Below are 25,923 nucleotides of genomic sequence, written 5' to 3'. Positions count from 1 at the left end.
CAGGGAAACGAAGTTTCACAGGCTTCAGAGGAAACAAAGTTTTGTGACCATCCAGCCTGCAATCTATGGATAACTTACTCTCATCTGACTTCAAGTTCTTCATCACTACATGAGTCCCCTCTGCTGTCTCTAAGCAACCAAGCTTGAAGTTTACCAGAAAAAAATTGACTACTCATAAAAACGAACTAGAAAAAAGTGGCAACTGTGAATCGGAAACACAAACACAACATCTCAGCTCAGTAAACTTGCCATGGAAATGAAGTGTGTTTGCCTTTGCTTTGCCACCAAATGAAAGGAAACTCAAACACTGTCAGCCAATACGCATGTGGGATAAGCTGCAGCAAGCAGTATAAGAGAAAAGCTGGGTACTTTCAACACAAAGTCAAACTGTCATAATTTCAGAAGTCTGTAATCCAGTGGTAGCTCTCAGATGCACATGGCTATGGAAGCTTGGTTGATTCACAGTAAGATAGGCTGTAGTGCTAGGACTGTGTGCTAGTTGGTTATTAACTTTTATTTTGACACACTCTAGAATCTCCTAGGAAGAATCTTAATGAGGAATTGTCTAACCTTATGGGCATGTCTGGGGGGGGGGTTACTTTGACGCTTTGATGTAAGAAGATTCAACCTACTACGGGTGACACCATTCCCTAAGCTGGCCACTGAACTACCTGGAGTGTAGGAGCTAGCAAACACAAACTAGGATGTGTGTAGTCTCTCTTTGCTCTTGACTGTGGTTGTGATATTAGTAGCTGCTTGAGTTCCTACCTGGGACTTCCCTAAAATGCTGAACAGTAACTTAGATTTGTATGCCAATGAAATCCTTTCTTTCCCTCTGTTGTTTTCTGATGGAACAATAGAAATGAAACTAGAACAGATCTGTTTGACAAAGAACCATGCTTATGTCTGAGAAATTCAGTGTCTCCTGGCTCTGGAAGCTGGGCATCTGAGCTTGCTGGGTTGACAAAGTTTCACTCATCTTAAGACCCTGATGCTTCCTTCATTTGGATAGAATACTCCAGTCTTAACACAGTGCTTGCTCATGTACATGTTTCTAGAACCAGACTTACCTCTTTCTAAGGACACCTGTCCCATGAGATTACAGACTCACACTGCTCCTACATGATCTAACCTTAACTAATAGCACCTGTAATGACCTAAATGATCTCCATTGTGGAGAACTAGGGATTAGGGCAGCAATATGGGTATATTAAAGGCACAAAATTGAATTCATACTACGATTTAAATATAAAATACTTAAGGGATCACAAAGATTACAAGTGAAATATTTCTTTTATAATTTTATGTGGATTACACTGAGCTACTAATATTTTGCATATGCCAATGAAGCGAAATATACATCAAAGTAATTGCACCTGCCACTTCTTACTTTTTATGCATTTTAAGTTTTTACATTTATTTGTTTATGTGTATGTGTAGCTCTCTCTCTCTCTGTGTGTGTGTGTGTATGTGTGTGTGTGTGTGTGTATCCTGGGGAATTAACTCAGGTCGTCAGACAGCATGTACCTTTACCCATTGGGCCATCTTGCCACTCTTTGAAAAGTTTAAGCAACTTGTGTACATGGCATACTACTATTGGACAGAGCTAGTCTAGTGGAAGTCCTCTCTTTTGGAGGAAAGCCACCATGCCACATTCTCTCAGTGTCCACGTGGCATGGGTACAGTGGGATGGGAAGCACACGGAACAGGTAGGAGAGCAGACAGAGCACTGCCAAACCAGTGCTTCTTGGGTAGTGGTGACCGTGACGAGGCTTGTTTCATTCCGACCCCCTGCTCCTTCTTCTGTTTCTTGTTCATTTTCTTCCTTATTCCTCCCTCTTTTACATTGTCTTTTTCTTTTTAGTAAGATTCTATCGGCCAAGACAACCTGCCACATGGAGCTCCCACAGCAGTGAGTCCCCGCGATAATTAGCTGCCTTCTCCTTCACTCCTCATTAGAAGCTGATTGACTGGGAAAGCTTTACTCCAAGTAAAATCATCACCTGCCAGTGTGAGGTTACTTCAGAGAAAGGTTCGGCCTGCCTGGGATAGTCATGTCCTTTAAGCAGCGACGCACTGGCTCTGCTTTCCTAAACTCATCGATCCCCTTGGCTCTGTCAGTCACGGCAACCCACACACTCCCCTCCCACGCTAGATCTTCAGGACAACCCAAACCCTTGTCCCAGAACTCCAGAAAAGTAACACACCACAGAGTGGAGGTGGAAGGCAGTCATGCTCACATTGCTGTCCTAAGGAGATGGCCAATCCCCCTGCTGCTGGAGCCCAGCACTGCCCTTGATAATGATTTTAAATTCTTCCTTTGATCCAAGGAGCTACCCAATAGCCTTGAAATAACTCCTTTTTGGCACCTCTGCTGCCCAAGTCATTCTTTGCTTTTGTACACATGGCCCTTACTATAATTATTCTGATTTTCAAAGCAGTGAAAAGGACCTTTGTCCCTGGCTTGCAAATCCCATTGTCGGTGTGAACAGGATAAAGAGATAAAGCAGTTGGAGCCTAGCCATAACTTTGTCTTTGTAAAAACTACAATCTGCCTGGAAGAAAGCTGAGTGTCATCATAGCCTCGGAGTCCTCATTTCCATGTAGGGGGATGGAGCTCCAGGAAGTAGGAGGTAGATGGGATACCATGCCAATCTGAGAGTCATATGCTACCACCCCAGTCCATGGTGACATCTAGGTCCAAGCTGCTGATGGGATGGGAAAGCCTGGATTTTACCCCAAGATTCTCACCTTTGAAACACTGCAGGGAGGTCTTCGCACTCAATCTGTTCCCCAAAAATCGAGTTTTGATCTTGTGCCTGGAGGAACACATCCCAAGTCATCTTTAAAGCATTCCTTAAATTTCATCCTTAGAGAAGCATCTGTCTCCTTGTAACCTGTGTAATGTGCAGTTTCAACTACCTTTACCACCGAGGTAGAGAAGAGAGGGTTTTGCCTGAATTTCTGGATTGATTTGAGTAAAATGGCTTTCTGTTTTGCCAAGACACACAACTGTCCCGTTACTGTGATGTTACTGACTTGGTCATTGTCTCTCATTGATTCTAAAGATTGTTCAACTCAGGCCCTCAGGCATTTTTATAATAGAACAAAAATGGGGTCTACATGAGACATCATCAAAGATTTTTCAAGTGGGAGCATTTTAATTTGTTATTACTAAAATATGATGTTTTTGCTAACTGAGCTATCAGAACATGTATTGTTTCTCTGTAAACTGTGTTTCTGTTAGTGTTGGCTGGACTAAGTGTGTGGGTGCCAATGGGTGGATGACTTGGGATGAATCTGACACATTTGATGAGTGTAGGCAAATGCCTATGTGAATAACAATGCTTATTGCACACACTAAGTTTCCGGGTACCGGTTTCAGGGCAAGGTGGTTTTATTGTTCATCTCATTTTTTTATTTATGTGTATTCATGCATGTAAGTGCATATCAGTGTGTGTGTGTGTGTGTGTGTGTGTATGTGCGCACGCACGCGCGCGTTTATATGTGTTGCCCTCCCGTGTCATCCTCAGATAGATACACTGTCCACCCCCACTCACTTCATGGCAGAGTGTCTCATCACCTCAAGATCAAGATTAGGCTAGAAGAGTTTGCAGGGAGCCAGTGATCCTCCTGTCTCCGCCTCACCAGTGCTGTGCTTCCCTGTGTGGCTGTTCTACATGGGTTCTGGGGACTGAACTCAGCTCCTCATTCTTGCAAAGCAAGCACTTTACCATCTGAGCTGTCTCCCAAGTACTTTTATTTAATACAGAATATAAATGTAGTTTATTATAGCGTAATAAGGGATTAAAATGGACTGTGGCAAAGGGACCATAGTGGAGAAAAAAGTGGAATGAGAGTCAACAGTGGCCAGAAACACAGACACAGATGTACTGAGTTACATGTCTAGATAGGACAAATATTACCCCAACCCCCCCAAATATCACAACTCTACTAAAGAGAATACTGAAAACCAAAATAAGAGAGACACCTGGCTAAGATCACCCAGCTAAGAAATGGCAAACCAGTGTTTCAAAGGCTGTCGGTATCTAATTGCAAACCCTAGTTACTCCTGTGCGACCATCTGGTATCATTGTTGCTACTACTTCTGTCTCTACTCACCCTGCCTTTTCTCCAATAATATATAAAATAGGAATTAAAGAAATTGGCTGCCACCAAGGATGAAACCAACCAACACAGAGTGGCAGGCTCCACAGTCAAATCCAGCTCCAGAGCATCAGACAGAAGAGCCTGTTAGGAGGTCATTGTCCTCCATCTTCAGAGACACATGGCATGGCACTCTTTTTAGGTCCTGTTGTGCAAGTTTACCTACCCAGAGCCTGTTCCCTTCAAGCACCCTTCAAGATTCTTCTCAATAGGTAACATCTAAGCATACATTGCCTCTAGGCTCCATCTGCTGGTGTCTCCCCGAGAGCTCAGCCCAAACTAACACTGGAAGGACCTTGCCGACACAATAAATATCAGAGCAGCAGCACAGCCGTGTCAATTGCCCTCTGACATTCTATATAGAATGAACCACTTCTCACAAGAGTGGACTTACAATTAAACACCTGAAATGATTTAAAACGCAAGATACTAGATACTAAGTTTGGTCGTTATTTCCTAATAAGTCACAAGTGGATTTATCCCATTATGTACACAGTTATTCTCATGACAGCTATTAATAATTTTTGAAATTAATCTTCAAAGCCAGGCATTCCTGCTTCTCCCTGCTGACCTGGCATCTTCCTGAGATTCATTTCTCATACAGGTTGTGAGATGGCAATCACTGCCCACAGAAACCACTCCTTGACTAATGCATCCTCTGTGTCACACTTAAAAGATTTATTTTATATTTAATTATGTGCACCTGTGTGTGGGTGGGTGTATGCAACATGCGCCCACCCACACACACATCCCAGAGACTAGAGGTGTCCGATCCTATGGGAGATCAAGTTACTGGCAGTTGTCAGCCACCTGACATGGATGCGAGGAACCTAACCCAGGTGCTCTGCAAGAGCAGTAGTACATGCTCTTAACTCCCAAGCCTTTCTCCAGTACTACCACCCTACTCCAGTCCCTTGTATATCACAGAAGGGGACACATGCATTCAGTTAGCCAAAGCGTCTGGGTTCAGGGACCCACTCCTTCCTTTTGCCATTCACCACCATTGCTCTTCACGGGAGCATGCTGGGACATGTTTGTCTCAAAGGCTGACCTCTAATGTGTATTTCTTATGTGATAAGCTCTGTAGTAAGCCCATCACACAAGTTTTCTCATTTATGTCATAATGACCCTATGGACTCATTTCACAGATACTGAATCTCTGTCTAAATCTCAGAATAAAAAGACAAGTCACCAAGAGGAGTCAAGGTTTGTACCCAGGAACTCCGGCTTCAGAAAGCACTCCCTGACCTGCTATGACAGCATCCCTGCCTCCACCCCTTCTGTTTTCTGTTATCTTGTGATCTCAGGACCTCAACTGATTGGCACACCGAATGAGAATTTAACCTAAGGGTGGGGCAGCTTCCCAAAGTCTGAAAGGCCTGGCTTTTACAAAAAAAAATGAGCTGAACCTGTTTGCATCTCAGTTTTTGACATCTGAAGAACAAGGAATCTCCCAGGTAGCAATGGGAACTATGATTTAAAGTTTAAATGCTAGGTAAGGGCTGTATCAACTGGCTAAACGAGATACAAATAAAGCCGGGCCACAGAAATCTGAGCAGTCAGTGTAGTCCGTTACAGGAGACAGGGAAGAAGTTGATGGGGTGGGAGGCTAACCACATGAGGGCCATTAGCACAGCACTAGTATTGATGCAGGGGCGCTGAAGCTGAGGGTCTCTCCTGATAGTGCAGGCTGTGCCAGGCCAAACATCGCCTCCTGTGCTTGGGTCTCCATGTGTGCCTTGCAGAATTTCGAAGATGAATCCCAAAGATGCCCTTCCCTGATCCCTGTAGGAGAAACTTCAAAGATGTGATTAAGTTACAAATTAATTGACCTGGGATTAGGGACAGCACATTGGTTTAGTTGGGTGAGTATTTAGAGCGTCCGAGATCACATTGAGTTGCCCATGTACCATCACACAAGCACCAGTATGAACAGAGAGCAGAGGCAGGAGTCCGAGAGATTCTCAGCATGAGAAGGTGCACTGTTGGCTCCCGAAGATGGAGGGGCCGTGTGTAAATGCAAAAGGGACATGACTCCTGCCAATCACCAGAGTTCGAAGGAGGGCCCAGAGCCCCATCTTTGTAATTTCCCTGATCTGAGACCCACAGTTGAGAAATTGGTTGACCCCAATATGAGAAAATAATATGAGTTAGTAAGTGTTCTAGGCTTTTCAGGAGGAATGGAGAACCTGAGAACTATAGCCAAAAATTGAAGCTAGCATCAACCTCACATAGTCTTGCAAACATCAGACTAAGAATTTACACAACCTACATAATATAGTCTACTACATAGGATAAACAGAAAATTTATGAGGCTATTGCCCAATCTATGAGACAAGTTTCATGATACTTAATTTTAAAAGAATACACTCAAGTATAATGACAAGAGTACAGAGTGATACTTAGACCAGTAAGATCATCAAGTTTATGCATCATATGTAATTATATGTGCTGTGCTTGTATGTGATCCACAGAACCATGGATCTGTCTACACTGGCATCACTTCAAACATAGCCCAACAGGACTCTTTCAATTCCAACCTGATCAGATGGGATGCTTTGGGATGTACTCTCTAGTCTTAAAACTGAAATATCTGTCCAGGACATGTGAATATATATCTTTAATTTCTTAATTACATGTATTAATTTGAATGTGTGTGTGCATGTGCATGAGTTCAAAACAGTCAGAGAACAACTCCTGGGAGTTGGTTCTTTCCTTCTGCACTGAGATTCTTGGGGATAGAGCTGAGGTCATCAGGGTTGATGACAAGCATCCCTACCTACTGAGCCACCTTGGAGCCCACATGAATAGATACTGATGAAAAGTTTTCCTCTAAGAATGGGAAGACCTTGCCAGGCATTGGTGGTACAGCACTCAGGAGGCAGAGGCAGGCGGATCTCTGTGAGTTCGAGGCCAGCCTGGTCTACAGAGTAAGTTCCAGGAGAGGCTCCAAAGCAATACAGAAAAGTCCTGTCTCGAAAAAAAAATTAAAAAAAGAATGGGAAGACCTAGTGTCTGTGTTTGCTATAAACATCATTCTCCTATCTTTCCAAGATTGTAATTATTTACATTTATTATTTACTTTCCAAAAATTTATCTATTATTTACGTGGGACAGGCCATGTGCATTCCATGGTACACAAGAGGATAACTTACAAAAGTCCGTTTTCTCCTTCCATCAGGTGGGTCTCAAGGGTAGAATACATATTGTCAGACTTGACAGCTTCACTTTCACCTGACAAGCCACTTCCAGCCTCATTCTCCTACCCTACTGGAGCCATATTCAGTATATCATGTAGTTATATCCACTACGTTGTTCAGACATCTTTGAGGATTGGCAGCCAATAATGATGGAAATATGGGAGTGATGTAAATTGTGGCCAATAGAGCTAAAACAAACATTACAAGAGCATTATTACTTCTTTGTCAAGTCTATCATAAATAAAATTCTATGAAAAAATGCTATGAGAGAGAGAAAAAATAACACTGTATTCCTTTGGAATTTTCAAAACGTCAGTCATGACCTCATTGTGATCACTCATTTGAAAACTTAGTTATCCATCCAGAGAACACATAGAGTCGCCTGTCAATGAGAAAAGGTCCTGACCCATCTCATCGATGACATGAAAGAATTAGTGGCGACAACAGAACAGAGATGGAGGTAGGGATGTAGGGAGTGGTGCTTTGGATGACAGATTTCCCCCACAGTCTCGGACAATTGATAATCGGTCCCCAGTTGATGATGGCACTGTTTGAGGAAGTTTAGGCAGCACAGCCTTGATGGAGGAAATATGTCACTAGGAGCAGGCTTTGAGATTAAAGCCTGCCTTGACTTCCAGTTTGCTCTCTCTTCTTCATGTTATGGCTAAAATGTGAGCTCTTGGCTTCCTGTTCCTGCCACCATGCCTGCTGCTGGCTGCTACAGTTTCCCACCATAATGCACTCTTATCCCTCTGGAACAGTAACCCAAAGTAAACCCTTCCTTGTGGAAATTGCTTTGTGGTGTTTTATCACAGCAATTATACAAATGAGAGAGGGGGAGAGAGGGGGTGGCAGAGACAGAGACAGACAGACAGAGACAGAGGCTTAGGGCGAAGGTATGTGTTGCATTATTTAATCACTTAGGTTATAAGGAAAGGCAAAATATATGATGTTCTACATACAAGAGAAGGACAGTCAGTCCTTATCATTGGCAATCTCCCCATCTCTGACCCTGGTTATTTTGGAACAGGGTAGAATAGAAGGCAACAAAGCAAAGCATTCCCTAGTAAAACTAGACTCTGTATGAGCCCTGGTGCTGTTTTCCAACTGTTCTAATTATATTATTGATACAGCCGAACATTTCCACCTGTTTCTAGGAGACGCACTCTTCACCTTTCAGACACACCAAGCATATTGCCCTATATCCACTAAGAAAGGCCTCAGAAGGTGCACTCTCACCCTGAACTCTTGGGGAAGGGTCTAGGCCCTGCCCTATATGAAATGACAGACTATGGACACCCCCATGGAGGGCCTCACCCTCCCTGGGGGAAGGAGGGGATAACGGGGGGGGGGGGGAATGGGGGGATGGGGGAAGGGCACGGGAGGAGGGGAGGGAAAAGGAGAGGGACCTGGAACTGACTTGTGAAGCAACCTTGTTTCTTATCTAAATTTAAAAAAAAGAATAAAAAAAATCATTATTGATTAAAAAAAAAAAAAAGAAAGGCCTCAGAAAACAGACTGGCAAAATGTTCAAAGCCAAGAGAATCCAGACCCACTGTCCCCCCCATTACTTAGAACACAGCGCCATGAAAAGCAGCTGAAAGGAAGAAATGAGGAAGTCCTGGGGTTCTGGTGAGGGGAACCAGGATTGTCCTACAGGGACACGATAGACAGCATCTGCTATTAAAAACCGCTAGACCAACTAGACCTGACGCCCTTTATCTCTGTCACACAGGCTAAAAATGGGTACTTCTGCCTGGACAGTGGTCGTGGCTCCTCCATTCACTAGCTTATTGTCTTTGGAGGGATGTTGAAACTGTCAGTCATCTTATCAGTTATAAAAGAATAAACATAATTGTATGGGCCTCACAGTACTGTTCAGAGGATTAAGCTTGCTCAACTCCTGGCATCATTAAAATACTAGACTTTTTTTAACCTTAATTCAAAAATATCTAACATTTGTGGCTGACTAAATGGCTCAATGGATAAAAGACCTTACCTCCAAACTTACTGACTTGAGTTTGATCCTATAATGCCACAAGGTAGAAGGAGAAAACAGACTCCCGCAAGTTGCTCTCTGACCTCCGCACACATCACTGTGTGATGCACAGAGAGAGAAAAAGTAAAATAAATATTAAAATGTAATTAATAAAATAATTTTTAAGAGATGCTTGATTTTAACCTCAAATATTATTGCAGTTAAATTGTAGCTTTAAATGAGAGATCTCATACCCTTCAGCGTGGAGAAGTGTGAATGTGAGTCTGTGTGTGTGTATATGTGTAAGAGAGAAAGAATGTGTGAATATGTGTGTGAATATGTATGTGAATGTGTATGTGTCAATGTGTGTGTGTCAAGGTGTGTGTCGATGAGTGTGTCAATGTGTGTTATGTGCATGTATGTATGTAAATGTGTGTTTATGTGTGTATGTGTGTGTGCATTTATGTATGTGAATGTGGGTGTGTTTGTGTATCATATAATATTTATGTTATACACAAATAAGCCTCCTCATCACACACCCAAATTCTTCACAAAGCCATTCAGCAAGGAATCTTGATTTCTCTGAAAGTCAGGAGTATCCAACTGCTCTCACATCACTGGTCTGTGCATGTGGAAAATTGAGAGGTGCACTTGGGACACTGCTGACACAGTGAATGTGCGCATGTGGGTGTTTCCCATTAAAGAGCCAATTGTCCTAAAGATATCTCCTCCAGTGCTCTCCGGGATCACTATTGTTTTACTTATATTTGACTTACAATCCACCTGAAATTGATTTTTGTTGTGTTATGCTGACAGTTATTAAAATGAGACCAGAGTGGATGTATAAGATCAGTTCTTTGTAGAAGTCTCTCAGCCCACAGAAAATATTCATGACCCTTTCCCAAACAACTGAGTTGCCAAGCCTGCCTGGCTGCCTTCCTCCCTCCCTCCCTCCCTTCCTTCCTTCCCCCTCCCTCCTTCCTCCCTCCTTTCTCCCTGCCTGCCTCCCTCTCTTCCTGCTTGCTGCTTCCTCTCCCTCCCTTCCTCCTTTTCTCCTTCTTCCTTTGTCAAATTATCTTTCCCACTCTTTGAGCTCATTTCCTAAAGAAGCATAAATACACAGGAAACAAAATAGGGTGTTTGCTCCCCCAAAGCACCCAGTCTTCATTAAAAATGGTCGAGGCACGGATGGATGCCTCAAGGTGGGACAAGCCACAGCATTTCTCAGCCCCTGCCTTCATCTCCCCTATGTGCTTGTCAGGTTTGAGAACAGGAAGAGGAGGAGGCAGCAGAGATATCGAGAGAGCCTTACAGGAGCTTGGCTCTGGTTCTAGTTGCTTGCTCTCTGGTGCCTTCCCTCAGGCCCCCAAAAGTAGATCACCCTCCGTACACCCAGTGGGCATGCAGAGCAGAGAGGGAAGGAAAGGGCCAGAGCTGGGGTCCCAACCCTTGAGGGTCTACCTGCTCCCTTAGGGAAATGATTGTGAGCCCCTCCAGGACAGAGATGCTGGTGCCTAGCAGGACTGTCACTGGTATTCAGACTGACTTCCAGAGGTGTGCTCTTGATCGTGCCTGCAGATAAAAACAGTGAAAAATCCCAAATGTGAGCAGCTAGAAACAATGTTCATTAAAACAACTAAAGCAGCCTCTGTACTGTCAAAGAGCTATGTGACACCTGGAAAAATAGCATTCTGAGCAGTTGGAGGGAGGTAAGGAAACATGTTAAAAAGAAGCCAGAAAAAATAAAAGCATTCTTCTATCTCCAAAGACACAGATTTTTTTCCCAATTTTGGGACTGAATCATAGCTGACTTTAAAAGTCCTTTAAATTAACAGGTTATAGTCAGAGAGCTGACACAGCCTTATCTAAAAGTGAGCAAGAACAGTCCCATTACAATGAGAAAACAAAACCATAAGCCTGTGAAGTCTGCATCCTGAGACAAAGAACTATTTAGGTCCTTGTATCACAGTGAACAGTGTGCCAGCATCGACCGAGTCAGCTTTGTCTCCCGGGGCAGAACAAACAACGGAGGAATTGGTGGAACTGTTGGTGGCCAGGACGTTTACTAACAAGCAGGAAAGTCTGGCAGCAGAGACAAGAGTAATGAAAACACATGGAGAAGCAGGAATGGGGCATGAAGAGCCAAAGGAAGGCTTCCCAGGTTTGGCAGCTTCTGAGCCCAGCCTCCTGGGGTTCAGACATTCTCCACCCTACAGGTTAGGAGTTACACTTCAGAGCCACCTGGCACAGGCTTCTTCCCCTTTTGCCCAAGAATCCTCATTGTCCTTGAAATGCAGAGGTGAGAAGCAGGCTCTTTCTTAGGCAGTAGACTGTATTGTATGTAGCACCTTAGGGTGCTGAATTATGGTATGAGGTCTTGGTCATCAGAGACACACTGATGATGGGGGAGAATGGAACTATGCCTTTCCTGGAGAGCAGACAGGGGTGAAAGGGTTGGTCTCACAAATGGAACTATGCCTTGCCTGGAGAGCAGACGGGGGTGAAAGGGTTGGTCTCACAAATGCGCACAAGGGTATGCGGCATTTCTACTCCGTCCATCACGCTAAAGCTGGTCATGTGACTGGAGCCAGCAGGGCAGCCCTGGATCAACATATTCTGCTCACATTGGCCTACCTATCACCATAGTAGTCCCTTAAGGATTCGTTTAATAGTCACCCGGACTCAGAAACACAGCTCAGACCTTTACTAATGCACTCCTCCCAGTGGGCTGGTAATGAGATGCATTCCAGGGTCAAGAGAGCAAGATGTTTTCACAAGAATTCGTAAAGCTCCAACGTTGCTGACAGCAAGCCCTGCACCATTAATTCTATGTGCTAGACATAAGTTGAAATAAAATACCCATGTACTTTTCAAAAATGTGACCTTGAGAAAATTCCTTGAACTCTCTGGCCACAGTGTACTTTCCTGGGAAAGATACTAAGTATATATCATGTAGCACATACTTACTGAATAGTTAGAAATACTCTCCTATATAAACCGCTGGGCACAACTCCTGGCGCCTGTTCCCAGCCAATAGCAGCTGCTGCTGACAGGAGAAGCCCAGGGCTGCCCCCCACTGACTGGATGGTAGAGCCTGGCAAACTCCCTTCTCCAAAGCTATTTCCCTGTTCTAAAGGTGGCCGTTAGAAATACGTCATTTTGAGTTGTCAAATAATGTCTACAGGAAATTATAGAAGGAAACATAAAATAATAATGAAAGGCATGAAATAATGAAATACCAAAACACATGAGAAACCTAACAGCCAGTTGGCCTTTTACAAAATAGTTCTCAGAGTGGGTTACCGCCTCCTAATGGGTTACAATAAGTAGAAGGTTCAGATTAAAGACTATTGGGAGAGGGTCAGATTTGCAGTGTTTACACGGGTTTGGACTGGCACCAGAGTGCGCCTTTATTCTCTGCACTCTCCAGGCAGCTGAACTGATGGCCCTAGATATGCATAGCAAGTGAGGAAGGGGCATGTACATGGGTTTTTTCTGCCACCTAGTGGTCAATCTTAAGAAGTCAACCATCTCTCTTTAAGGAAAGCTGTCCCAGTTTTCTGAGTGCCTCTTTCTCTCCCAGGGTAAACTTCAGTTCACACACTGCAAGAGGTCGCCCTAAAATCAGGGTCTACCACACTCAGAAAACAGGCAGATCCTTGCAGGGTGGACTGTGAGCTTGTAATTTACAGTCTGCCTTCCCAGAAGGTCCCGAGGGATGTGTTCAAAGGAAAATCTAGGGATGTGATCTCAGTTCTTACCCGTTGTGTGTAATGCCCTGAATGGACGTCTACACCACACTCCCTATACACAGAGCTCTAAGGACAGTGTGGAAATGGGGAGCCGGGAGGACACGGTGAAGCAGAGTCTTCTGAACAAGACAGATCACTGCCTCTTGACCTCAGGGCAACTGTCTTTACCTGAACCGGATCAAGCCAGTCAACATTCCAATGGGCTTCAAGGCAGTGCTCAAGGGGCCCCACTCCTAGCTGAGAAGCAAATGGCATCTGATGACTGAGGCAAGGACGGGACAGTTTGCTTAGTGGAGCGCACGCTCCAGGGGATGGTCCCACACCCACGTGTGTGGACAGCAGAGGATGGTCCCACACCCACGTGTGTGGACAGCAGGGGATAGTCCCACACCGACGTGTGTGGACAGCAATAATTGCATTCGTATTTTTTTAAGGGGATGAAGTTAAGAGGTGTATGAGGAGGGCCAAACTGAGAGGATTTGGTAGGGAGAGCGAGGGAGAACATGTTTGAAATACTTTCTATGCATGAATGAAATTCTCAAGGAATATATTAAACATACATTTTCAAAGAAATGGGTCATAAGTTTATGCTGGAGAGGATGTGGAGAGAGGGGGACACTCCTCCATTGCTGGTGGGAGTGCCAACTCGTACAGCCACTTTGGAAATCAATATGGAGATTCCTCAGGAAAGTGGGAATCAGTCTATCACAAGACCCACTCTTAGGCATATACCCAAAAGATGCACATTCATACAACAAGGATGTCTGTTCCACTATGTTCATAGCAGCATTATTTGTAATAGCCAGATCCTGGAAGCAACCTAGATGCCCCTCAACTGAAGAGTGGATACAAAAAATGTGGTACATTTACACAATGGAGTACTACTCAGCGGAAAAAAAAAACAATGGAATCTTGAAATTTGCAGGCAAATGGATGGCACTAGAAGAAACCATCGTGAGTGAGGTAACCCAGTCACAAAAAGACAAGCATGGTATGTATGCACTCATATATGGATTTTAGACATGGATCAGGGGAGTGCCAGCCTACAGTCCCACTGCCAAACCTTCATCCAGTGACTGATGTAAGCAGAGGCAGAAACCCACAGCTAAACACTGAACTGAACTTCTGGAACCCAGTGACAGAGAGGGAGGAGTGATGAGCAAAGGGGTCAAGACCTTGCTGGTGAAATCCAGTGAAACAGCTGACCTGACAAGGGGGAGATCTTGGACCCCAGCGTTATGACCAAGAGGCCAGCATAGGACTGGTTCAGACCCCCTGAATGTGGTGTCAGTGAGGAGGCCTAGGTAATCTCTGGGGCCTTGGATAGTAGATCAGTATTTACCATGGTGTGTGAATGAACTTTAGGAGCCCATTTCACATGGAGGGATGCTCTCAGCCTGGACACATGGGGGAGGGCCTAGGTCTTGCCCTGGATGAAATGACAGACTTTGGAGATCCCCCGCGGAGTGTCTCACCCTCCCTAGGGAATGGTGTGGAGATTGGGTGGGGGGCTGAGGGGCTAGTGGAAGGGCAAGGGAGGAGGGGAGAGAGAGGGAGCTGGGACTGACATGTGAAACAAGCTTGTTTCTAATTTAAATTAAAAAATTATTTTTAAAAAGAAGTGGGTCATGGATAATTAAACAAAAAGAAAAATCCCTTGTCAGTTGGAAGGCAGTGGGTATGAGAAGGAGAGGGAAGTTGTCCAGCGAATGTGAAGTTGCAATGTTAAAGGAAGAAAGAATGGGAGCTGGGATCTGCGGCGGGTGCAGTGGGGATCTGTGGCTGGTGCGGGGGGGGGGGGGGATCTGTGGCTGGTGCAGGGGGATCTGTGGCTGGTGCAGGGGGATCTGTGGCTGGTGCAGTGGGGATCTGTGGCTGGTGCAGTGGGGATCTGTGGCTGGTGCGGGGGGATCTGTGGCTGGTGCAGGGGGATCTGTGGCTGGTGCGGGGGGGGGGGATCTGCGGCTGGTGCAGGGGGGACTGTCTGGGAGTGGTCAGCAGTGATGGGGCACACTGATAAGCACAGCAAAGCGACTGTGGCTAGTAATACAGATCACACCTGAAATCCCAGTGCTTGGGTGATTGCAGCAGGATCGGTAGAGTGGGGTCATCCTCCTCTACCATACAAGGCCATCTTGAGCTAGCTTAACCCTATCAAAATTCAAATATTTCAAAATTGCTGAGATTTCTTGTGTTCTCAGTATAAAGAAAATGCAAATACTGCAGGTAAGGGGCATGCAAATTACTCTCATCCAATAGATACACAGTGTATGCGTATAAGTATCCTTTGGAGGCTGGCGCAGTGACTTCACTGTTGAGTGTTTGCTGTGCAATCCTTGACCTTATTACCATGGGTGGATGTCTTTAGCTTTATCCAGCAGGGGGCAGCAGTGTATAAGTTTCTCCCTCACAGTCTTCAGCAAGCCATTCTGTAAGCTTATGTTGTCCTCCACCTGAATCTTTGATGAATGGTCTTGCTCCGTGTAAACTTAATGACTTCTAGATTTCCTGTCAGAGCAAATGACTCACAGGAAAGTATTGTTTGCATAGAGAAAGATTTCCAATGACAGCATTAAAGGCAGAGTATCCAGGGGACCTCTGATTTCCTATAGCCTTAGAAAGGAAGAATGTGCAGATCTCCAGTTTTTTCTGCATATGTGCGTGGTTGCAATTTGGCACAATGAATGTCAAGAGAAGCCAGATCTGACAACTTCTTTATCCTTTGTACCTGTGAGCGTATGAAAAGAAGATGAACACAATTAATGTTGCAGATGGGACTAAGCTTGCTACCATCTAAACTAACAATAGATTATCCTGAAAGTTTGAGTTGAGTAATGAAATTGCAGTGGTCTTTTAAAGGTAGAAGCAGGGACTGGAAAGATGGCTCAATGGTTAAGAGTACTAAATGCTCTTGCAGAGGACCTGAGTTTGGTTCTAATCACTGACAGGACGGCTCACAATTGTATTCCTGTTGAAGAGTGATGGGAGATATCCTTCTGTATGCTTGTTAATATATGTTTCTCCTATTGGTTGTTGAATAAAACACTGATTGGTCAGTAGCCAGGCAGGAAGTCTAGGCAGGGCTACCAGACTTGGAGAATGCTGGGAGGAGGAAGGCAGAGAGGAGCCACCAGGGAGATGCCATGCAGCTACTGCCAGGAAGATAGTACACCAGGACAGTCTCCGATAAGCCAAGACTATATGGAAATACATAGATAATAAAAATGGGTTAGTAATTAAGAGAGAGATAGCCAGTAAGAAGCCTAAGCCATCAGCCAAACAGTTTATAATAAATAGAAGTATCAATGTGTTTATTTGGGATTAAAGGGCTGCAGGACTAGGCGGAACAGAAACTTCCGTCTTCAGAAGACTATCTGATACCCTCTTCTGGCTTCCATAGGCATTGTACACATTTTGTACATAGACAAACATACATGCAAAGCACATGCACATAAAATAAAACAGATACACATAGAAACAGCAGGAGTACCATATGCTATGACATATGAGGGACTCACTGGCCACAAGCAGCTTTGAAGTGGGCAGTGAGCTAAAGCAAACCTAAGCAATTCTAGGAGAAGGGGAAAGTAACTCTCCTCTTAAACTGTGTGAAAGTAATTAGGATACATTAAAATATGTTTTCAAGTATCATCAGTATGGCAAAGGTATGCTACATAGTGAAGCAGAATAGAATGGAATGGAACAGAATAAAATAATCTTGTTGGTAAAATGCACATTAAATATAATGTGTGGCAAAGACAATGTCTTCATTAAATTTGCAAAACCTACCTTTGAGGTAATCATATTTGGCTAAATGAACACCCATGAGGAAAAAGATAAAATTAGGTTCATGCTTCACACTGATGCCAAGATGAATTCCAAACACATAAATACATTAAGCAAAATGGCATAAGTAGTGTCAGAAATCTTCCAGTAGGAGAAGTCTTTACTATGTCTCAAACTGCAGAAGAAAGAAGCTGTCCTAGTTGCGTTTCTGTTGCCCTGAGAAAAGAAACCTAAGGGTTAATTCAGCTAATTATTCCAGGCTATAGTCTATGCTAGCAGGGAAGTCAGGGAAGGTACTGAGAGCGTGGGTCATATCACATCCTTAGTGAATTGCTGCAGAGAGCAATTGAAGTAAGTGTGTTCCCTTGTGTGTGTGTGTGCTTGCTTGTACTCAGCTTGATTTCTCTGCTCTTCCCAAATTCAGGGTCCCCCTGCCTAGGGAATGGTGCCACCCAATGGGAGTTGAATCATACTTGCCCTCTCAATTGCTTGCTTGCTTGTATTCAGCTCAATTTCTCTACTCTTATACAGTTCAGGACACCTTGCCTAGGGAATGGAGTTACTCACACCGGCTATTGAAGACGACCCCCCATAGACACATCCACAAGCCAACTGAACGATAACAATCTCTTATTGAATCTTTTTTCCCAGTTGATTCTAGGTTCTGTCAAGTAAAACGCCTTCACAAGAGCCAAAAACATTGTTAAATGGTGCTTGGGTTCGGATTACCATCCCACAAAGACTCATACATGTGTTTGTCCCACGATAATATCACTGTTGGGAACTGGTGGAGTTTTTTTAGATGTGGGGCTGACAGCCCGTGTTATTGGAACAGACATAAAATGGTCTTATTGTTGAAAGGACAAAATGAATAGCAAGCAAATCCCAATGTCTACAGTGCAGTGTGACCCCAAGAAAGGGCCACTGAAGGAAGACTTAAGAAATGGGGCTAGTGCTCAATAAATACACAAATAAAAGATGACATCAAAGAGCATAACCATGACCATGCAAAACTGTTTGCTCAAGATGTATTTGCCTCAGAGGGGACAGGCTCACTTCTGCTGAAACAACTGTAAGAGACACACAAATCATCCTGGAGTTGACACCCCCACATTTCCTTCTGTGTGCCCCTAATATTTAAGCTGTGTGGACACTGGTAATTTATCCAAGCCAGTTTTTCTTAGATAAATTGCAAGCACTGTGAATATTTCCCTTTATGGAAGAGCCTGAGCTTAGTGGAAGAGAGCTGGATGACATGTGTCAAGTTCAGAAAGACGAGATTTGGACACTGACCCCTTCTCTTTCTCTCTCACTCTCTGGCTGCCATGATGTGTTTTGCTTCATTATGTACTCCCTACCATGATGGGTGTACACTCTAGTTGCCAGTGCAGTCAGCTGAGTGACCATGGACTGTAAACTCTGAAACCATAAGCAGAAGAAAGCTTTCTATCCTCTGAACTTACTGATCTCAGGTGTTTGGTCACCTCAACAAAAAGCTACCAAATGCAAAGAGATTTAGTCGCATATTTTGTTTTGAGAAAGCTCAATTAAAGTAAATGTTAACTGTCAAAATGATGTGGGAGGATGCTCACAGCCATACTCCTGAGTGCTACTGTGGGTAATACAGCACCCCTGAAAATGTGAACCAAGAGATGGAAATGGCAAAAAAAAAGATGCTACCTAACGTAATATTATTTCTAGGAATCACTCCTAAAAGGTATTTTCAAATATAGCTCTGATGTAGCCACGAGCCTGTTCACTGTAGTATAGCATTTCTTACTTATGTGCAGTTTTGCTTTTCAACACTTCAGTGTCCTGCAGGCAGTCCTTATCTGAAAATATTAAATGAAAAATTCCAGGAATATATAACTCATGAGTCCTAAATTATATGCAGTTTGAGCACTATAGGAGAATCTCACAATGCCCCCAGGGCAGCTTGGCCAACTTATGAATTACCCTTTTGTACAATGGATTCACTCTGTATGTATTACCTCCTTAGTCAGTCACTTAAACAGCTTTTCAGTGATTGGATTGACTGTTCCAAGATGCTTCCAGTCTGATAGTCCTCGTTTTCCTTTTTCAATTTTTGTTAATTTATTTTATGCCTATGGATGTTTTCACTGTATTTGTGTCTGCGTACCACATGTGTGCCCAGTACCAAGATGCCCAGAAGAATACAGGATGTGGATGTTAGTCATCAAACCCAAGTTATAAGGAAGAGTTGCCAGTGCTCTTAACTGAACAACCTCTCCATCCTCTCCCACATTTATCTCAATCGTGGCTCATAAGCCAAACTTTTGCTACAACATATTGTTAACATTTTTGTATTTTATTATTAGTTCATGCACATTGTTCTTCTATTACTGCTGATTCACAAATTAAATTTCATCATAACCTAGTACATGTGGGATTGGGAATAGTCCTGATTCTAGGTTTCCACCAGGGTATGGGAATGGCTCTCTGACAGACGAAAGGAGTTTCTTAATTGTTTTAAAGGAAAACAGCAACAAAAAAGTCAAAATACTAATACAAGTCTAAATTATAGAAAGTATATAAATAATATTTTAGAAAAATCAACAATGGAATCCTTTATGCTTTCCTGGCCTGCCTTACAAAATGCTCTGCAGAGAGATAACTGAAAGAGAAGAAGGAGGAAGAAGAGAAGGAAGAGGAGAAGGAGGAGGAAGAAGAGGAAATAATAAGACTCCTCAGAACCCTAGAGCCTGGAAGTCTAATCCATCTGCCTAAATGGTGTTTTCCAAGCATTATATTATAATCTCATAAACAATGTTAAAATGCAAATGCAAATGAAAGAATAGTTCCTGCCAGAAATCAAAATGCTCCATGCTGAGAGATGTGTCCAACAGCAAGAGGGGAAATGTGAGTGTTTCAGCTCTGTGGGACCAGACACACCGCAGAAGCTTGGTATACCATGGCTCATACCAACAAAGATAATGAATTTGAACTGTAGGCCAAGAATTTGCTACACCATTTGTTGCACTGTCATAGGAGTCCATAGACACATATGTCTCGAGTTCAGCCTAGCTCCTGTCCAGAACTGGATAGAAAATAGGCAGGGTCATGGCCTCCAGCTCCCAACATGAACATGTCATTCCTGCTGGCTTCCCTGTGTCAACTCCTTGGAATGCTTGCCAATGTACATTATAGCGCCTTCAGACACTCTACTGCATGTCAGGTATTGTCATTCTGGGGAAGTCTCTGGCAAGAAGCAGATCTCACCACAGGGTAGAGCAATGCAAATATGGGAGGTTTTGAAAATGGTGGTACTGCCAAGAATGAAGAGGTCACCCTGGACGACCCAACCTTCTGGATCATTTTAGAAAGAACAGTGAAACTGTATCTCAGAGTCCCCCAGGCCTTACAGACCCAGATAGCAATTATGAAGAGTCAGGATCTTCTGTCCACAAGGATTATAAGGCATGCCTAGTACCAGTGGTCCTCCAGGAGAAAGTGGAAAACCTGGTGAATTAAATTCACAGGCTGAGATTGGTCCCAGGAACTCCTGAAGGGAGGGTGACTCTGATGTCCCAGTGAATATAAACCTCTTGGATTGGCAAGGAGCTGAGACAGAGCTGGTAATTCTGACCCCAAAGATTAAACAGCCCTTTTTGCCCCCCTGGGATACTTGATGATTTTGGTACCTCTGGTTTAAGAGATGGCTAGAGAAACAGGCCCTGGAAATTCTGGTACAAAATGTAGTTGAGTAAACCCAGTAGTGCCAGTTCTGAGTCTGCACCAAGGAAAGATGATCCAAGAGGTCCTACTGGTCCTACTGCCCCCAACAAGCCTATCTATCTGGTCAACCGGAGATAAGAATGATGACATTGGACATGCACTTCTGGTACAACTGGGCCTTAAGATGGTTCTGCTAGCAGAGGTAAACATGGGTCTCCAGGCCCTGCTGGTCTCCCTGATGCTCCCAGGCAGAACAGAAGGCCTGATTGCTCAAGAAAAAAAGCAGTGTTCCTGGCAAAGATGAGGAAGAAGGTTCACCTAGCATTGCAGGACACCTGGAAGTTCGATGCTACTGTTCCTACTGGTCCCCAAGGTGCCAAGGTTGAATGCAGCAGTCTTGGTGGCCCTAGTGCTGCTGGCTTTCCAGATGGGCATAGTACTTCTGCACCTTCTGATTCTCAGGAAAATAGTGGTAACCCAAGACCTCTGTGTACCATTGATGCTCCAAGCAGATACCCTAACTTAAGTTCTTAAGGTAATCATGTTTTTCCTGGCAGTCCTGAAGAAGCTGGCTCAAAGGTAACACTGGCCAACCTAGAGAGAAGGGAACACTTGATGCTAAGAGCCCTGTTGGATTTACAAGATCCCTTGGGATTACAAAGGTAACGGGAATGTAAATTCTTACAGGATGGCAAGGTATGCCAGGACCTAGGGAAACCTTGGGTCTTCTGGGTAGCCAAGATGAAAATGGAAAATGAAGAGAATTCACCATAGGGAATGTGGTGCTCCTGAACCCCAGAGTCTTCCTGGTCTAGCTACTGCAACTGATTAATCTGGGAGGGAAGGAAACCCTGGATCAGATGGTCTTCCAGGACAAGATGTGATGATGGTGAAGATGGCTTCCCTAGATGCCTCCTGATTATCTAGCCTCACATTATCATGTTAAACCAGTCATTGAAGAAAATTGTCCCTGCTTGTCCTTCTGGTACTGAAGATCCTTCTGATTCACTGAGTGTTCCTGGTCTGCATGGCCCATGCAGTAACAAAGATAAAACTAGTGCACACAATCACACAAGACTAATGTCATCAAAGGTCAGCAAGGATACCCTGGCAATCCAGGTACCCAAGGGTCTCCAGGTACTTGAGGTCACCAGCACACAGGTGATCTAAGACCACAGATCTCATAATATCTATTGGGCTCCATGGGCCTCATAGAAAAGATAGGACAAGTAAACCTCCCAATGCCATTGGATCACAAGAACCTCAATAACAGAGATGGAGAGGACCTGAAGGTTCCCCAGGGCTTCCAAGACAATCAAGTCCTCCTGGACCCATTGGTATTCCTAGTCCTTGCTATGGTGGTGGGGCTAGTGACAACACTAGAATTGAAGGTAAAATGCTTGGTGTCTTTCTACCACATTATGGAAATGAACCAGTGAATTACAAAATCAACACTGAAGAGGTTAAGTCCCCATTTAGATGTGTTAATGGACAAATAGAAAGCCTCATTAGTCTTGATCGCTCTCATTAAAACCTTGCTTAGGATTGCAGAGATGCAAAATACTTCCATCTCAACTTTCAAAGTGGAGAATATTGGGTTGACCATAAACAAGGCTGCAAGATAGATATCCTCAAGGTATTCTGTAATATGGAAGCATGAGAAGCTCATGTGTCTGTCCTTTGTCTCTAAGATAAGAGCTGATGGACGGACCCTGGTGCTGCAAAGAAATGTATTTACTTTGACAACTCCCCATGAGTGGTAGTCTTCTGCTTAGCTATGACAAACATGACCTTCCTGAAGATGTCCTCCAGAGACAGTGATATACCTCCAATCTCTCTCCAGCTGGGCCTACCACATCACAGTTCTGGAGTGTAAATACACAGGTAAGGGAGAAAAACTATTTTTGAATATCAAAGTATTGAATATCAAAAACTATCTTTGAATATCAGACTATTAACTATAGATATTGTACTCTATGATATCAGGTGTCCTGACCAAGAATTTGGTGTGGATAGTGACCCTGTTTACTTTTTATAAACTCATCTCTGAACCACAGAAAAATAATACCTCACACTTGATTATCAAAGTTGAAAATTCTAATTTGGTCAACCAGTACAAGAGCCCAGCTGTGCTGGTTTTCTCTCTGATTCTGTGATAAACATCATGACCAAATGCAATTTGGGGAAGGAAGGGTTTATTTCAGTTTATAGTCACAGTCTTTCATGAAGGCAAGTCAAGACAGGAACTCAGGGCAGGAACCTGGGGGCAAGGATCTGGAGCCAGAAACTGAAGCAGAAGGTTTGTAGGAACACTGCATACTGTCTTGCTCCATATAGTTTGCTCAGTCTGCTTTCTTATGTATCTCATGGCCACTGACCAGGACAGCACCACTCTCAGTGAGCTCCCACTTCAACCATTAATTTAAAAAGTGACCCCTCAAGCTTGCCTGCAGGCCAATCTGATGTGGGCAATTCCTCAACTGAAGTTTTGTCTTCCCAGGTAAGTCAGTCTGTACCAAGTTGACAAAAACTAACCAGTACACCAACTAAATTCCATTAATTTATTTCCAAAATGTATTAGCTATAATTTGACAGAAAAAATATACATTTTTTTCTATCCCACCCAGCACACTTCAGATGTCTTCATTTTATTTTGTAATCAATTTCAAATGCCTCAAGGATACAATAAGAAATAAACTTTAACATTCTAAACATGGAACAAAAAATAATTTCCTATCTAGGTATTGAGATAATTGTTGTTGCTATGGTGTTCCTGATTGTAGCACTTTTTACTAAACTAGGAAATATATACATATATATTTATAATTGTTTAGTTGGTATATACATGTGCATATATGATCTCATGGAGATACTTCAAACTGCAATTGATTAGAAAAGATTCATTCTATGGCTCATCTCTTGGTTATTAATACTCATGACAATAAAATCTTATTGCTATTTCAACATTATTTATCTTATTTGATAACAGTTATCACATATGTAGCCTCAAAACTGTACACGGATGTCCAACCAAAAACTAAACCTACAAACTAAAGTGAAAGTTGTATCCTGTTTTTATCCTCTCTCAAATTCTGAAATTCATGGATCCACTCATCTAGAACTCAGATTTCTCAAGGGCACTTGTCTTTGATTCCAGAAGAGAAATCTTGCAGAGAAGTTCAGAGCCTAGGATAGAGGCACTACCTGATATTCCCACACCTCCGACCTGACCCAAACAATGCAAGCTCTGCATTTCAGCCTTGTGATGCACACATTCTTAAAGTTACATTTCTCAGAGTAATACAGGACTTCCCACTAAGAGCAGGGAATGCAACTGAGCACAGATATGATTCATAGGTAAAGGGGAGGGTTGCACATATCCATGTTCACTGTCAATGATCTGACCCTTTTTGGAGTTAACCTGCTATCATAGAAACAAAGGATGATTCTGGGAATAGAACACCATAGAACAGATGGGCCACTGGCACAGAAAGGATCTCTGTGTCTACAGTCTGGATTCACTTAAGTTATAAAACATGCTAGCCGGGCGGTGGTGGCACACGCCTTTAGTCCCAGCACTCAGGAGGCAGAGGCAGGTGGATCTCTGTGAGTTCAAGGCCAGGCTGGTCCGACAGCCTCCAAAACAATACAGAGAAACCCTGTCTAGTAAAACCAAAAAAAAAACATGCTGAAGTCTTAAGAAGAAAAAGTGTCCAAGAATTTGCCATTGATGATTCATCAATGCATTCTCTACTGATTGCCAAGCACTGTCAGCTACTATGGCAGCAAATTCAGCTCTACAATGTGGTGAGATCAAAATGCTATTCATAAAAATTGTTTAGGGACTAAGAGAAGAAACTCAGGCCTCCACACATGTGCATTCCTACCTATGTATAAACATGCACACACATGAACAGGCACATACACACACACGTGCACACACACGCATGCACCAGCAGCAGCACAAGTGATTTTCAAGCTTTCCTCAAATACTATTATTACCTGAACAGATGTGAGGGCAATTTTGAGTCCCAGCACATGGCAATTCAGTTCAAATTATTTACATCCAAAAGAGGAGACAGCAAGTCAAGAGCCTCTTGTATCCTAAGTAAAAGATCCTCAGGTTTGTGCTGAAAATCTTCCAGGAATGACAAATATTGCATAAGTCAGAAGTTACATAAACCATCTTGACAAGAGAAAACTATATGTCATTGTTTATATAACATCAACAAAAGTTGTTTTGGGAAATGTCAGAAATACTAATGAAAATCTTCAGTATAGAAAGCACTGATGTTCATTTCCAAATAATAAAGCCAATGCATGTTCACTCATGATATGAAAATAAGTATAAAGTCCCCATCCCTACTTCTACCAATTTTATTATTGTCTTCTTCCTCTGTGTAACTCTGCTAGAAAACTGTCCTGTCTTTCAGGATTTATCTACCACTGAGTCCAGTACATGCTTTCCCATTACTGATAAATCATATACAACTCATGGGGAGATAAGAATCATGACTAGTGCCATCAGAGAACCCCATTCCTAATATTCAGTGCCTCTATCACCACACATGGTTCACAGTACTGTGTCAACAAGCAGCCTAACTCTGGTTCATAGACCATCATCACTGAATCTACCATTGCTGTCAATATTAAACATATAAAATGAGAAAAATTACAGAATGGAGCACAAAATATTGGTAACCTGGCATAAAAGGTAAAGTGAGGAAAAGAGAAAGTTCATGTAACAATTCAGGAGCAAAAGGGGAATCCTGTGTTGACAGAATTCAGCCAGATGCTAATTGAATATCTGTCGGTACCCTGATTATTATTCTATACAGGGATGTTGTAACCCGTTATTGAGGAAAAGTGGGCAAAGTGTGTGGTAGTTTGAATTTATGTGGGTCCCATAAGCTCAAGGGCACTATTAGATGTGGCTTTGTTCGAGAAAGTGTGGCCTTGTTAGAAGAACTGTGTCACCATTGGGGTGGGCTTTGAGATCTCTTTTTTCTCGAGCTTCGCTCAATGTGACAGTCAATAGACTTCCTGTTGCCTGCAAGAGCAGTACTCTTGCAGGGACTCTCAGCTCCTAAACAATATCTGCCTGCGTGTTGCCATGCTCCCCTTCATGATCATAATGGACTGAACCTCTGACACTGTAAGCGAGTCACCCTCAATGAAATGTTTTTATTTATTAAGAGTTGCCATGGTCATGATGTCTCTTCACAGCAGTAGAAGTCCTAACTAAGACAAAGTGTTAACAGGATTTCTCTATAATATTTCTTACAAATGTCAATCTATACTTGTCTCAAAATATTAATAACGTCCTAAATTAAGTAGCTACTGA

The 25,923-nt window shown here is 43.2% G+C and overlaps 1 long non-coding RNA gene across 1 annotated transcript in view; it reads right to left on the bottom strand.

The window, feature by feature from the left end:
* Positions 1 to 9,408: 9,408 nt before the first annotated feature.
* The window catches only part of LOC121136301, a 57,212-nt gene continuing 40,697 nt past the window's right edge, over positions 9,409 to 25,923 (bottom strand). The window contains exons 3-4 of the long non-coding RNA XR_005873444.1: positions 10,807 to 10,917; positions 9,409 to 9,463 (exon numbers count right to left, since the gene is read on the bottom strand). This is a non-coding gene — a long non-coding RNA (uncharacterized LOC121136301). The remainder of the gene's footprint in view (positions 9,464 to 10,806; positions 10,918 to 25,923) is intronic.

Source organism: Mesocricetus auratus, unplaced genomic scaffold, assembly GCF_017639785.1.
Source record: "Mesocricetus auratus isolate SY011 unplaced genomic scaffold, BCM_Maur_2.0 Super-Scaffold_6723, whole genome shotgun sequence".
NCBI lineage: Eukaryota > Metazoa > Chordata > Mammalia > Rodentia > Cricetidae > Mesocricetus > Mesocricetus auratus.
Note: the sequence above shows the minus strand (reverse complement) of the source record. Positions and strands in the feature narration are given on the sequence as shown.